This window comes from Lactuca virosa, chromosome 1 (genome assembly GCF_052849685.1).
Source record: "Lactuca virosa cultivar CGN04683 chromosome 1, Lactuca_virosa_CGN04683_v6, whole genome shotgun sequence".
In the NCBI taxonomy this organism is placed as follows: Eukaryota; Viridiplantae; Streptophyta; class Magnoliopsida; order Asterales; family Asteraceae; genus Lactuca; species Lactuca virosa.
Genome location: NC_136426.1, coordinates 228,843,228 through 228,855,938, shown reverse-complemented (window position 1 = coordinate 228,855,938; position 12,711 = coordinate 228,843,228).

Here is a 12,711-nt window from a genome sequence, read left to right as displayed (position 1 = left end):
TACCCTTCTGAGAGTACAAAGAGAGGGAATAGTCTAGCCTTGAGAGATGTATTGATTTAGAGTGTTTATTTCATATGATTAGGCGGAGGCTAGACTAGATTTTACAGAGTTTGGGATTACCGAGTTACCCGAGGTGAGTCTTCTCACTATACTTTACCTAGAGTGGTAATTAGAGTTATGTGACAGAGTATCTTGTATGCTATTTATGTGATTGTGATACACTGCATTATTTTTATGTGATTCATGTCGTGTATGTTCCAGAGTTATAGAGTTAGAACCGGAAGGTTCACAGAGTTAGGACCAGAGGGTCCACAGAGTTAGGACCGGAGGGTCCATAAAGTTATAGCCTCGAGTGGCTAATATGTGTTATATGTGGTATTTTGGGGAACTCACTAAGCATTTATGCTTACCGTGTTATGTGATATGTGTTTCAGGTACCAGCGAGAGTCGCGGGAAGGCGCCTGCATGATTTGTACACACTGGCAGAAGATTAAGTGTTGAGATTCTGGAATATGTTTTATGGTGATGACATTGATATATGAGATTTTGAGAATATTATATGAGTTTTATTATGTTTGAAAAATGAAAAAAAAAATTGTTTTAAACATTTACGTCGTTAAAAATTGTTTTAGGGTCTTTGAGCCATGAGAGGGGTAAAATGGTCTTTTACCCTTCTGAGAGTACTAAGAGAGGGAATAGTCTAGCCTTGAGAGATGTATTGATTTAGAGTGTTTATTTCATATGATTAGGCGGAGGCTAGACCAGATTTTACAGAGTTCGGGATTACCAAGTTATCCGAGGTGAGTCTTCTCACTATACTTTACCTAGAGTGGTAATTAGAGTTATGTGACAGAGTATCCTGTATGTTATTAATGTGATTGTGATACACTGCATTATTTCTATGTGACTCATGTCGTGTATGTTCCAGAGTTACAGAGTTAGAACCGGAAGGTTCACAGAGTTAGGACCAGAGGGTCCACAGAGTTAGGACCGGAGGGTCCACAGAGGTATAGCCTCGAGTGGCTAATATGTGTTATATGTGGTATTTTGGGGAACTCACTAAGCATTTATGCTTACCGTGTTATGTGATATGTGTTTCAGGTACCAGCGAGAGTCACGTGAAGGCGCCGGCATGATTTGTACACACTGGCAGAAGATTAAGTGTTGAGATTCTGGGATATGTTTTATGGTGATGACATTGATATATGAGATTTTGAGAATATTATATGAGTTTTATTATGTTTGTAAAATGAAAAAAAATTGTTTTAAAAATTTACGTCGTTAAAAATTGTTTTAGGGTCTTTGAGCCATGAGAGGGGTAAAACGGTCTTTTACCCTTCTGAGAGTACTAAGAGAGGGAATAGTCTAGCCTTGAGAGATGTATTGATTTAGAGTGTTTATTTCATATGATTAGGCGGAGGCTAGACCAGATTTTACAGAGTTCGGGATTACCGAGTTATCCGAGGTGAGTCTTCTCACTATACTTTACCTAGAGTGGTAATTAGAGTTATGTGACAGAGTATCTTGTATGCTATTTATGTGATTGTGATACACTGCATTATTTCTAAGTGACTCATGCCGTGTATGTTCCAGAGTTACAGAGTTAGAACCGGAAGGTTCACAGAGTTAGGAGCAGAGGGTCCACAGAGTTAGGACCGGAGGGTCCACAGAGTTATAGCCTCGAATGGCTAATATGTGTTATATGTGGTATTTTGCGGAACTCATTAAGCATTTATGCTTACCGTGTTATGTGATATGTGTTTCAGGTACCAGCGAGAGTCGCGGGAAGGCGCCGGCATGATTTGTACACACTGGCAGATGATTAAGTGTTGAGATTCTGGGATATGCTTTATGGTGATGACATTGATATATGAGATTTTGAGAATATTATATGAGTTTTATTATGTTTGAAAATTGAAAAAAAATTGTTTTAAAAATTTACGTCGTTAAAAATTGTTTTAGGGTCTTTGAGCCATGAGAGGGGTAAAATGGTCTTTTACCCTTCTGAGAGTACTAAGACAGGGAATAGTCTAGCCTTGAGAGATGTATTGATTTAGAGTGTTTATTTCATATGATTAGGCGGAGGCTAGACCAGATTTTACAGAGTTCGGGATTACCGAGTTACCCGAGGTGAGTCTTCTCACTATACTTTACCTAGAGTGGTAATTAGAGTTATGTGACAGAGTATCTTGTATGCAATTTATGTGATTGTGATACACTGCATTATTTCTATGTGACTCATGCCGTGTATGTTCCAGAGTTACAGAGTTAGAACCGGAAGGTTCACAGAGTTAGGACCAGAGGGTCTATAGAGTTAGGACCGGAGGGTCCACAGAGTTAGGACCGGAGGGTCCACAGAGTTAAAACCTCAAGTGGCTAATATGTGTTATATGTGGTATTTTGGGGAACTCACTAAGCATTTATGCTTACCGTGTTATGTGATATGTGTTTCAGGTACCAGCGAGAGTCGCGTGAAGGCGCCGGCATGATTTATACACACTGGCAGAAGATTAAGTGTTGAGATTCTGGGATATGTTTTATGGTGATGACATTGATATATGAGATTTTGAGAATATTATATGAGTTTTATTATGTTTGAAAAATGAAAAAAAATTGTTTTAAAAATTTACGTCGTTAAAAATTGTTTTAGGGTCTTTGAGCCATGAGAGGGGTAAAATGGTCTTTTACCCTTCTGAGAGTACTAAGAGAGGGAATAGTCTAGCCTTGAGAGATGTATTGATTTAGAGTGTTTATTTCATATGATTAGGCGGAGGCTAGACCAGATTTTACAGAGTTCGGGATTACCGAGTTATCCGAGGTGAGTCTTCTCACTATACTTTACCTAGAGTGGTAATTAGAGTTATGTGACAGAGTATCTTGTATGCTATTTATGTGATTGTGATACACTGCATTATTTCTATGTGACTCATGCCGTGTATGTTCCAGAGTTACAGAGTTAGAACCGGAAGGTTCACAGAGTTAGGACCAGAGGGTCCACAGAGTTAGGACCGGAGGGTCCACAGAGTTATAGCCTCGAATGGCTAATATGTGTTATATGTGGTATTTTGCGGAACTCATTAAGCATTTATGCTTACCGTGTTATGTGATATGTGTTTCAGGTACCAGCGAGAGTCGCGGGAAGGCGCCGGCATGATTTGTACACACTGGCAGATGATTAAGTGTTGAGATTCTGGGATATGCTTTATGGTGATGACATTGATATATGAGATTTTGAGAATATTATATGAGTTTTATTATGTTTGAAAATTGAAAAAAAATTGTTTTAAAAATTTACGTCGTTAAAAATTGTTTTAGGGTCTTTGAGCCATGAGAGGGGTAAAATGGTCTTTTACCCTTCTGAGAGTACTAAGACAGGGAATAGTCTAGCCTTGAGAGATGTATTGATTTAGAGTGTTTATTTCATATGATTAGGCGGAGGCTAGACCAGATTTTACAGAGTTCGGGATTACCGAGTTACCCGAGGTGAGTCTTCTCACTATACTTTACCTAGAGTGGTAATTAGAGTTATGTGACAGAGTATCTTGTATGCAATTTATGTGATTGTGATACACTGCATTATTTCTATGTGACTCATGCCGTGTATGTTCCAGAGTTACAGAGTTAGAACCGGAAGGTTCACAGAGTTAGGACCAGAGGGTCTATAGAGTTAGGACCGGAGGGTCCACAGAGTTAGGACCGGAGGGTCCACAGAGTTATAGCCTCGAGTGGCTAATATGTGTTATATGTGGTATTTTGGGGAACTCACTAAGCATTTATGCTTACCGTGTTATGTGATATGTGTTTCAGGTACCAGCGAGAGTCGCGTGAAGGCGCCGGCATGATTTGTACACACTGGCAGAAGATTAAGTGTTGAGATTCTGGGATATGTTTTATGGTGATGACATTGATATATGAGATTTTGAGAATATTATATGAGTTTTATTATGTTTGAAAAATGAAAAAAAATTGTTTTAAAAATTTACGTCGTTAAAAATTGTTTTAGGGTCTTTGAGCCATGAGAGGGGTAAAATGGTCTTTTACCCTTCTGAGAGTACTAAGAGAGGGAATAGTCTAGCCTTGAGAGATGTATTGATTTAGAGTGTTTATTTCATATGATTAGGCGGAGGCTAGACCAGATTTTACAGAGTTCGGGATTACCGAGTTATCCGAGGTGAGTCTTCTCACTATACTTTACCTAGAGTGGTAATTAGAGTTATGTGACATAGTATCTTGTATGCTATTTATGTGATTGTGATACACTGCATTATTTCTATGTGACTCATGCCGTGTATGTTCCAGAGTTACAGAGTTAGAACCGGAAGGTTCACAGAGTTAGGACCAGAGGGTCCACAGAGTTAGGACCGGAGGGTCCACAGAGTTATAGCCTCGAATGGCTAATATGTGTTATATGTGGTATTTTGCGGAACTCATTAAGCATTTATGCTTACCGTGTTATGTGATATGTGTTTCAGGTACCAGCGAGAGTCGCGGGAAGGCGCCGGCATGATTTGTACACACTGGCAGATGATTAAGTGTTGAGATTCTGGGATATGCTTTATGGTGATGACATTGATATATGAGATTTTGAGAATATTATATGAGTTTTATTATGTTTGAAAATTGAAAAAAAATTGTTTTAAAAATTTACGTCGTTAAAAATTGTTTTAGGGTCTTTGAGCCATGAGAGGGGTAAAATGGTCTTTTACCCTTCTGAGAGTACTAAGACAGGGAATAGTCTAGCCTTGAGAGATGTATTGATTTAGAGTGTTTATTTCATATGATTAGGCGGAGGCTAGACCAGATTTTACAGAGTTCGGGATTACCGAGTTACCCGAGGTGAGTCTTCTCACTATACTTTACCTAGAGTGGTAATTAGAGTTATGTGACAGAGTATCTTGTATGCAATTTATGTGATTGTGATACACTGCATTATTTCTATGTGACTCATGCCGTGTATGTTCCAGAGTTACAGAGTTAGAACCGGAAGGTTCACAGAGTTAGGACCAGAGGGTCTACAGAGTTAGGACCGGAGGGTCCACAGAGTTAGGACCGGAGGGTCCACAGAGTTATAGCCTCGAGTGGCTAATATGTGTTATACGTGGTATTTTGGGGAACTCACTAAGCATTTATGCTTACCGTGTTATGTGATATGTGTTTCAGGTACCAGCGAGAGTCGCGGGAAGGCGCCGGCATGATTTGTACACACTGGCAGATGATTAAGTGTTGAGATTCTGGGATAGGCTTTATGGTGATGACATTGATATATGAGATTTTGAGAATATTATATGAGTTTTATTATGTTTGAAAAATGAAAAAAAATTGTTTTAAAAATTTACGTCGTTAAAAATTGTTTTAGGGTCTTTGAGCCATGAGAGGGGTAAAATGGTCTTTTACCCTTCTGAGAGTACTAAGAGAGGGAATAGTCTAGCCTTGAGAGATGTATTGATTTAGAGTGTTTATTTCATATGATTAGGCGGAGGCTAGACCAGATTTTACAGAGTTCGGGATTACCGAGTTATCCGAGGTGAGTCTTCTCACTATACTTTACCTAGAGTGGTAATTAGAGTTATGTGACAGAGTATCTTGTATGCTATTTATGTGATTGTGATACACTGCATTATTTCTATGTGACTCATGCCGTGTATGTTCCAGAGTTACAGAGTTAGAACCGGAAGGTTCACAGAGTTAGGACCAGAGGGTCCACAGAGTTAGGACCGGAGGGTCCACAGAGTTATAGCCTCGAATGGCTAATATGTGTTATATGTGGTATTTTGCGGAACTCATTAAGCATTTATGCTTACCGTGTTATGTGATATGTGTTTCAGGTACCAGCGAGAGTCGCGGGAAGGCGCCGGCATGATTTGTACACACTGGCAGATGATTAAGTGTTGAGATTCTGGGATATGCTTTATGGTGATGACATTGATATATGAGATTTTGAGAATATTATATGAGTTTTATTATGTTTGAAAATTGAAAAAAAATTGTTGTAAAAATTTACGTCGTTAAAAATTGTTTTAGGGTCTTTGAGCCATGAGAGGGGTAAAATGGTCTTTTACCCTTCTGAGAGTACTAAGACAGGGAATAGTCTAGCCTTGAGAGATGTATTGATTTAGAGTGTTTATTTCATATGATTAGGCGGAGGCTAGACCAGATTTTACAGAGTTCGGGATTACCGAGTTACCCGAGGTGAGTCTTCTCACTATACTTTACCTAGAGTGGTAATTAGAGTTATGTGACAGAGTATCTTGTATGCAATTTATGTGATTGTGATACACTGCATTATTTCTATGTGACTCATGCCGTGTATGTTCCAGAGTTACAGAGTTAGAACCGGAAGGTTCACAGAGTTAGGACCAGAGGGTCTATAGAGTTAGGACCGGAGGGTCCACAGAGTTAGGACCGGAGGGTCCACAGAGTTATAGCCTCGAGTGGCTAATATGTGTTATATGTGGTATTTTGGGGAACTCACTAAGCATTTATGCTTACCGTGTTATGTGATATGTGTTTCAGGTACCAGCGAGAGTCGCGTGAAGGCGCCGGCATGATTTGTACACACTGGCAGAAGATTAAGTGTTGAGATTCTGGGATATGTTTTATGGTGATGACATTGATATATGAGATTTTGAGAATATTATATGAGTTTTATTATGTTTGAAAAATGAAAAAAAATTGTTTTAAAAATTTACGTCGTTAAAAATTGTTTTAGGGTCTTTGAGCCATGAGAGGGGTAAAATGGTCTTTTACCCTTCTGAGAGTACTAAGAGAGGGAATAGTCTAGCCTTGAGAGATGTATTGATTTAGAGTGTTTATTTCATATGATTAGGCGGAGGCTAGACCAGATTTTACAGAGTTCGGGATTACCGAGTTATCCGAGGTGAGTCTTCTCACTATACTTTACCTAGAGTGGTAATTAGAGTTATGTGACATAGTATCTTGTATGCTATTTATGTGATTGTGATACACTGCATTATTTCTATGTGACTCATGCCGTGTATGTTCCAGAGTTACAGAGTTAGAACCGGAAGGTTCACAGAGTTAGGACCAGAGGGTCCACAGAGTTAGGACCGGAGGGTCCACAGAGTTATAGCCTCGAATGGCTAATATGTGTTATATGTGGTATTTTGCGGAACTCATTAAGCATTTATGCTTACCGTGTTATGTGATATGTGTTTCAGGTACCAGCGAGAGTCGCGGGAAGGCGCCGGCATGATTTGTACACACTGGCAGATGATTAAGTGTTGAGATTCTGGGATATGCTTTATGGTGATGACATTGATATATGAGATTTTGAGAATATTATATGAGTTTTATTATGTTTGAAAATTGAAAAAAAATTGTTTTAAAAATTTACGTCGTTAAAAATTGTTTTAGGGTCTTTGAGCCATGAGAGGGGTAAAATGGTCTTTTACCCTTCTGAGAGTACTAAGACAGGGAATAGTCTAGCCTTGAGAGATGTATTGATTTAGAGTGTTTATTTCATATGATTAGGCGGAGGCTAGACCAGATTTTACAGAGTTCGGGATTACCGAGTTACCCGAGGTGAGTCTTCTCACTATACTTTACCTAGAGTGGTAATTAGAGTTATGTGACAGAGTATCTTGTATGCAATTTATGTGATTGTGATACACTGCATTATTTCTATGTGACTCATGCCGTGTATGTTCCAGAGTTACAGAGTTAGAACCGGAAGGTTCACAGAGTTAGGACCAAAGGGTCTACAGAGTTAGGACCGGAGGGTCCACAGAGTTAGGACCGGAGGGTCCACAGAGTTATAGCCTCGAGTGGCTAATATGTGTTATACGTGGTATTTTGGGGAACTCACTAAGCATTTATGCTTACCGTGTTATGTGATATGTGTTTCAGGTACCAGCGAGAGTCGCGGGAAGGCGCCGACATGATTTGTACACACTGGCAGAAGATTAAGTGTTGAGATTTTGGGATATGTTTTATGGTGATGACATTGATGTATGAGATTTTGAGAATATTATATGAGTTTTATTATGTTTGAAAAATGAAAAAAAATTGTTTTAAAAATTTACGTCGTTAAAAATTGTTTTAGGGTCTTTGAGCCATGAGAGGGGTAAAATGGTCTTTTACCCTTCTGAGAGTACTAAGAGAGGGAATAGTCTAGCCTTGAGAGATGTATTGATTTAGAGTGTTTATTTCATATGATTAGGCGGAGGCTAGACCAGATTTTACAGAGTTCGGGATTACCGAGTTACCCGAGGTGAGTCTTCTCACTATACTTTACCTAGAGTGGTAATTAGAGTTATGTGACAGAGTATCTTGTATGCTATTTATGTGATTGTGATACACTGCATTATTTCTATGTGACTCATGTTGTGTATGTTCCAGAGTTACAGAGTTAGAACCGGAAGGTTCACAGAGTTAGGACCAGAGGGTCCACAGAGTTAGGACCGGAGGGTCCATAGATGTATAGCCTCGAGTGGCTAATATGTGTTATATGTGGTATTTTGGGGAACTCACTAAGCATTTATGCTTACCGTGTTATGTGATATGTGTTTCAGGTACCAGCGAGAGTCGCGTGAAGGCGCCGGCATGATTTGTACACACTGGCAGAAGATTAAGTGTTGAGATTTTGGGATATGTTTTATGGTGATGACATTGATATATGAGATTTTGAGAATATTATATGAGTTTTACTATGTTTGAAAAATGAAAAAAAATCGTTTTAAAAATTTACGTCGTTAAAAATTGTTTTAGGGTCTTTGAGCCATTAGAGGGGTAAAATGGTCTTTTACCCTTCTGAGAGTACTAAGAGAGGGAATAGTCTAGCCTTGAGAGATGTATTGATTTGGAGTGTTTATTTCATATGATTAGGCGGAGGCTAGACCAGATTTTACAGAGTTCGGGATTACCGAGTTACCCGAGGTGAGTTTTCTCACTATACTTTACCTAGAGTGGTAATTAGAGTTATGTGACAGAGTATCTTGTATGCAATTTATGTGATTGTGATACACTGCATTATTTCTATGTGACTCATGCCGTGTATGTTCCAGAGTTACAGAGTTAGAACCGGAAGGTTCACAGAGTTAGGACCAGAGGGTCTATAGAGTTAGGACCGGAGGGTCCACAGAGTTAGGACCGGAGGGTCCACAGAGTTATAGCCTCGAGTGGCTAATATGTGTTATATGTGGTATTTTGGGGAACTCACTAAGCATTTATGCTTACCGTGTTATGTGATATGTGTTTCAGGTACCAGCGAGAGTCGCGTGAAGGCGCCGGCATGATTTGTACACACTGGCAGAAGATTAAGTGTTGAGATTCTGGGATATGTTTTATGGTGATGACATTGATATATGAGATTTTGAGAATATTATATGAGTTTTATTATGTTTGAAAAATGAAAAAAAATTGTTTTAAAAATTTACGTCGTTAAAAATTGTTTTAGGGTCTTTGAGCCATGAGAGGGGTAAAATGGTCTTTTACCCTTCTGAGAGTACTAAGAGAGGGAATAGTCTAGCCTTGAGAGATGTATTGATTTAGAGTGTTTATTTCATATGATTAGGCGGAGGCTAGACCAGATTTTACAGAGTTCGGGATTACCGAGTTATCCGAGGTGAGTCTTCTCACTATACTTTACCTAGAGTGGTAATTAGAGTTATGTGACAGAGTATCTTGTATGCTATTTATGTGATTGTGATACACTGCATTATTTCTATGTGACTCATGCCGTGTATGTTCCAGAGTTACAGAGTTAGAACCGGAAGGTTCACAGAGTTAGGACCAGAGGGTCCACAGAGTTAGGACCGGAGGGTCCACAGAGTTATAGCCTCGAATGGCTAATATGTGTTATATGTGGTATTTTGCGGAACTCATTAAGCATTTATGCTTACCGTGTTATGTGATATGTGTTTCAGGTACCAGCGAGAGTCGCGGGAAGGCGCCGACATGATTTGTACACACTGGCAGATGATTAAGTGTTGAGATTCTGGGATATGCTTTATGGTGATGACATTGATATATGAGATTTTGAGAATATTATATGAGTTTTATTATGTTTGAAAATTGAAAAAAAATTGTTTTAAAAATTTACGTCGTTAAAAATTGTTTTAGGGTCTTTGAGCCATGAGAGGGGTAAAATGGTCTTTTACCCTTCTGAGAGTACTAAGACAGGGAATAGTCTAGCCTTGAGAGATGTATTGATTTAGAGTGTTTATTTCATATGATTAGGCGGAGGCTAGACCAGATTTTACAGAGTTCGGGATTACCGAGTTACCCGAGGTGAGTCTTCTCACTATACTTTACCTAGAGTGGTAATTAGAGTTATGTGACAGAGTATCTTGTATGCAATTTATGTGATTGTGATACACTGCATTATTTCTATGTGACTCATGCCGTGTATGTTCCAGAGTTACAGAGTTAGAACCGGAAGGTTCACAGAGTTAGGACCAGAGGGTCTACAGAGTTAGGACCGGAGGGTCCACAGAGTTAGGACCGGAGGGTCCACAGAGTTATAGCCTCGAGTGGCTAATATGTGTTATACGTGGTATTTTGGGGAACTCACTAAGCATTTATGCTTACCGTGTTATGTGATATGTGTTTCAGGTACCAGCGAGAGTCGCGGGAAGGCGCCGACATGATTTGTACACACTGGCAGAAGATTAAGTGTTGAGATTTTGGGATATGTTTTATGGTGATGACATTGATATATGAGATTTTGAGAATATTATATGAGTTTTATTATGTTTGAAAAATGAAAAAAAATTGTTTTAAAAATTTACGTCGTTAAAAATTGTTTTAGGGTCTTTGAGCCATGAGAGGGGTAAAATGGTCTTTTACCCTTCTGAGAGTACTAAGAGAGGGAATAGTCTAGCCTTGAGAGATGTATTGATTTAGAGTGTTTATTTCATATGATTAGGCGGAGGCTAGACCAGATTTTACAGAGTTCGGGATTACCGAGTTACCCGAGGTGAGTCTTCTCACTATACTTTACCTAGAGTGGTAATTAGAGTTATGTGACAGAGTATCTTGTATGCTATTTATGTGATTGTGATACACTGCATTATTTCTATGTGACTCATGCTGTGTATGTTCCAGAGTTACAGAGTTAGAACCGGAAGGTTCACAGAGTTAGGACCAGAGGGTCCACAGAGTTAGGACCGGAGGGTCCATAGATGTATAGCCTCGAGTGGCTAATATGTGTTATATGTGGTATTTTGGGGAACTCACTAAGCATTTATGCTTACCGTGTTATGTGATATGTGTTTCAGGTACCAGCGAGAGTCGCGTGAAGGCGCCGGCATGATTTGTACACACTGGCAGAAGATTAAGTGTTGAGATTTTGGGATATGTTTTATGGTGATGACATTGATATATGAGATTTTGAGAATATTATATGAGTTTTACTATGTTTGAAAAATGAAAAAAAAATCGTTTTAAAAATTTACGTCGTTAAAAATTGTTTTAGGGTCTTTGAGCCATTAGAGGGGTAAAATGGTCTTTTACCCTTATGAGAGTACTAAGAGAGGGAATAGTCTAGCCTTGAGAGATGTATTGATTTGGAGTGTTTATTTCATATGATTAGGCGGAGGCTAGACCAGATTTTACAGAGTTCGGGATTACCGAGTTACCCGAGGTGAGTCTTCTCACTATACTTTACCTAGAGTGGTAATTAGAGTTATGTGACAGAGTATCTTGTATGCTATTTATGTGATTGTGATACACAACATTATTTCTATGTGACTCATGCCGTGTATGTTCCAGAGTTACAAAGTTAGAACCGGAAGGTTCACAGAGTTAGGACCGGAGGGTCTACAGAGTTAGGACCGGAGGGTCCACAGAGTTATAGCCTCGAGTGGCTAATATGTGTTATATGTGGTATTTTGGGGAACTCACTAAGCATTTATGCTTACCGTGTTATGTGATATGTGTTTCAGGTACCAGCGAGAGTCGCGGGAAGGCGCCGACATGATTTGTACACACTGGCAGAAGATTAAGTGTTGAGATTTTGGGATATGTTTTATGGTGATGACATTGATATATGAGATTTTGAGAATATTATATGAGTTTTATTATGTTTGAAAATTGAAAAAAAATTGTTTTAAAAATTTACGTCGTTAAAAATTGTTTTAGGGTCTTTGAGCCATGAGAGGGGTAAAATGGTCTTTTACCCTTCTGAGAGTACTAAGACAGGGAATAGTCTAGCCTTGAGAGATGTATTGATTTAGAGTGTTTATTTCATATGATTAGGCGGAGGCTAGACCAGATTTTACAGAGTTCGGGATTACCGAGTTACCCGAGGTGAGTCTTCTCACTATATTTTACCTAGAGTGGTAATTAGAGTTATGTGACAGAGTATCTTGTATGCAATTTATGTGATTGTGATACACTGCATTATTTCTATGTGACTCATGCCGTGTATGTTCCAGAGTTACAGAGTTAGAACCGGAAGGTTCACAGAGTTAGGACCAGAGGGTCTACAGAGTTAGGACCGGAGGGTCCACAGAGTTAGGACCGGAGGGTCCACAGAGTTATAGCCTCGAGTGGCTAATATGTGTTATACGTGGTATTTTGGGGAACTCACTAAGCATTTATGCTTACCGTGTTATGTGATATGTGTTTCAGGTACCAGCGAGAGTCGCGGGAAGGCGCCGACATGATTTGTACACACTGGCAGAAGATTAAGTGTTGAGATTCTGGGATATGTTTTATGGTGATGACATTGATATATGAGATTTTGAGAAT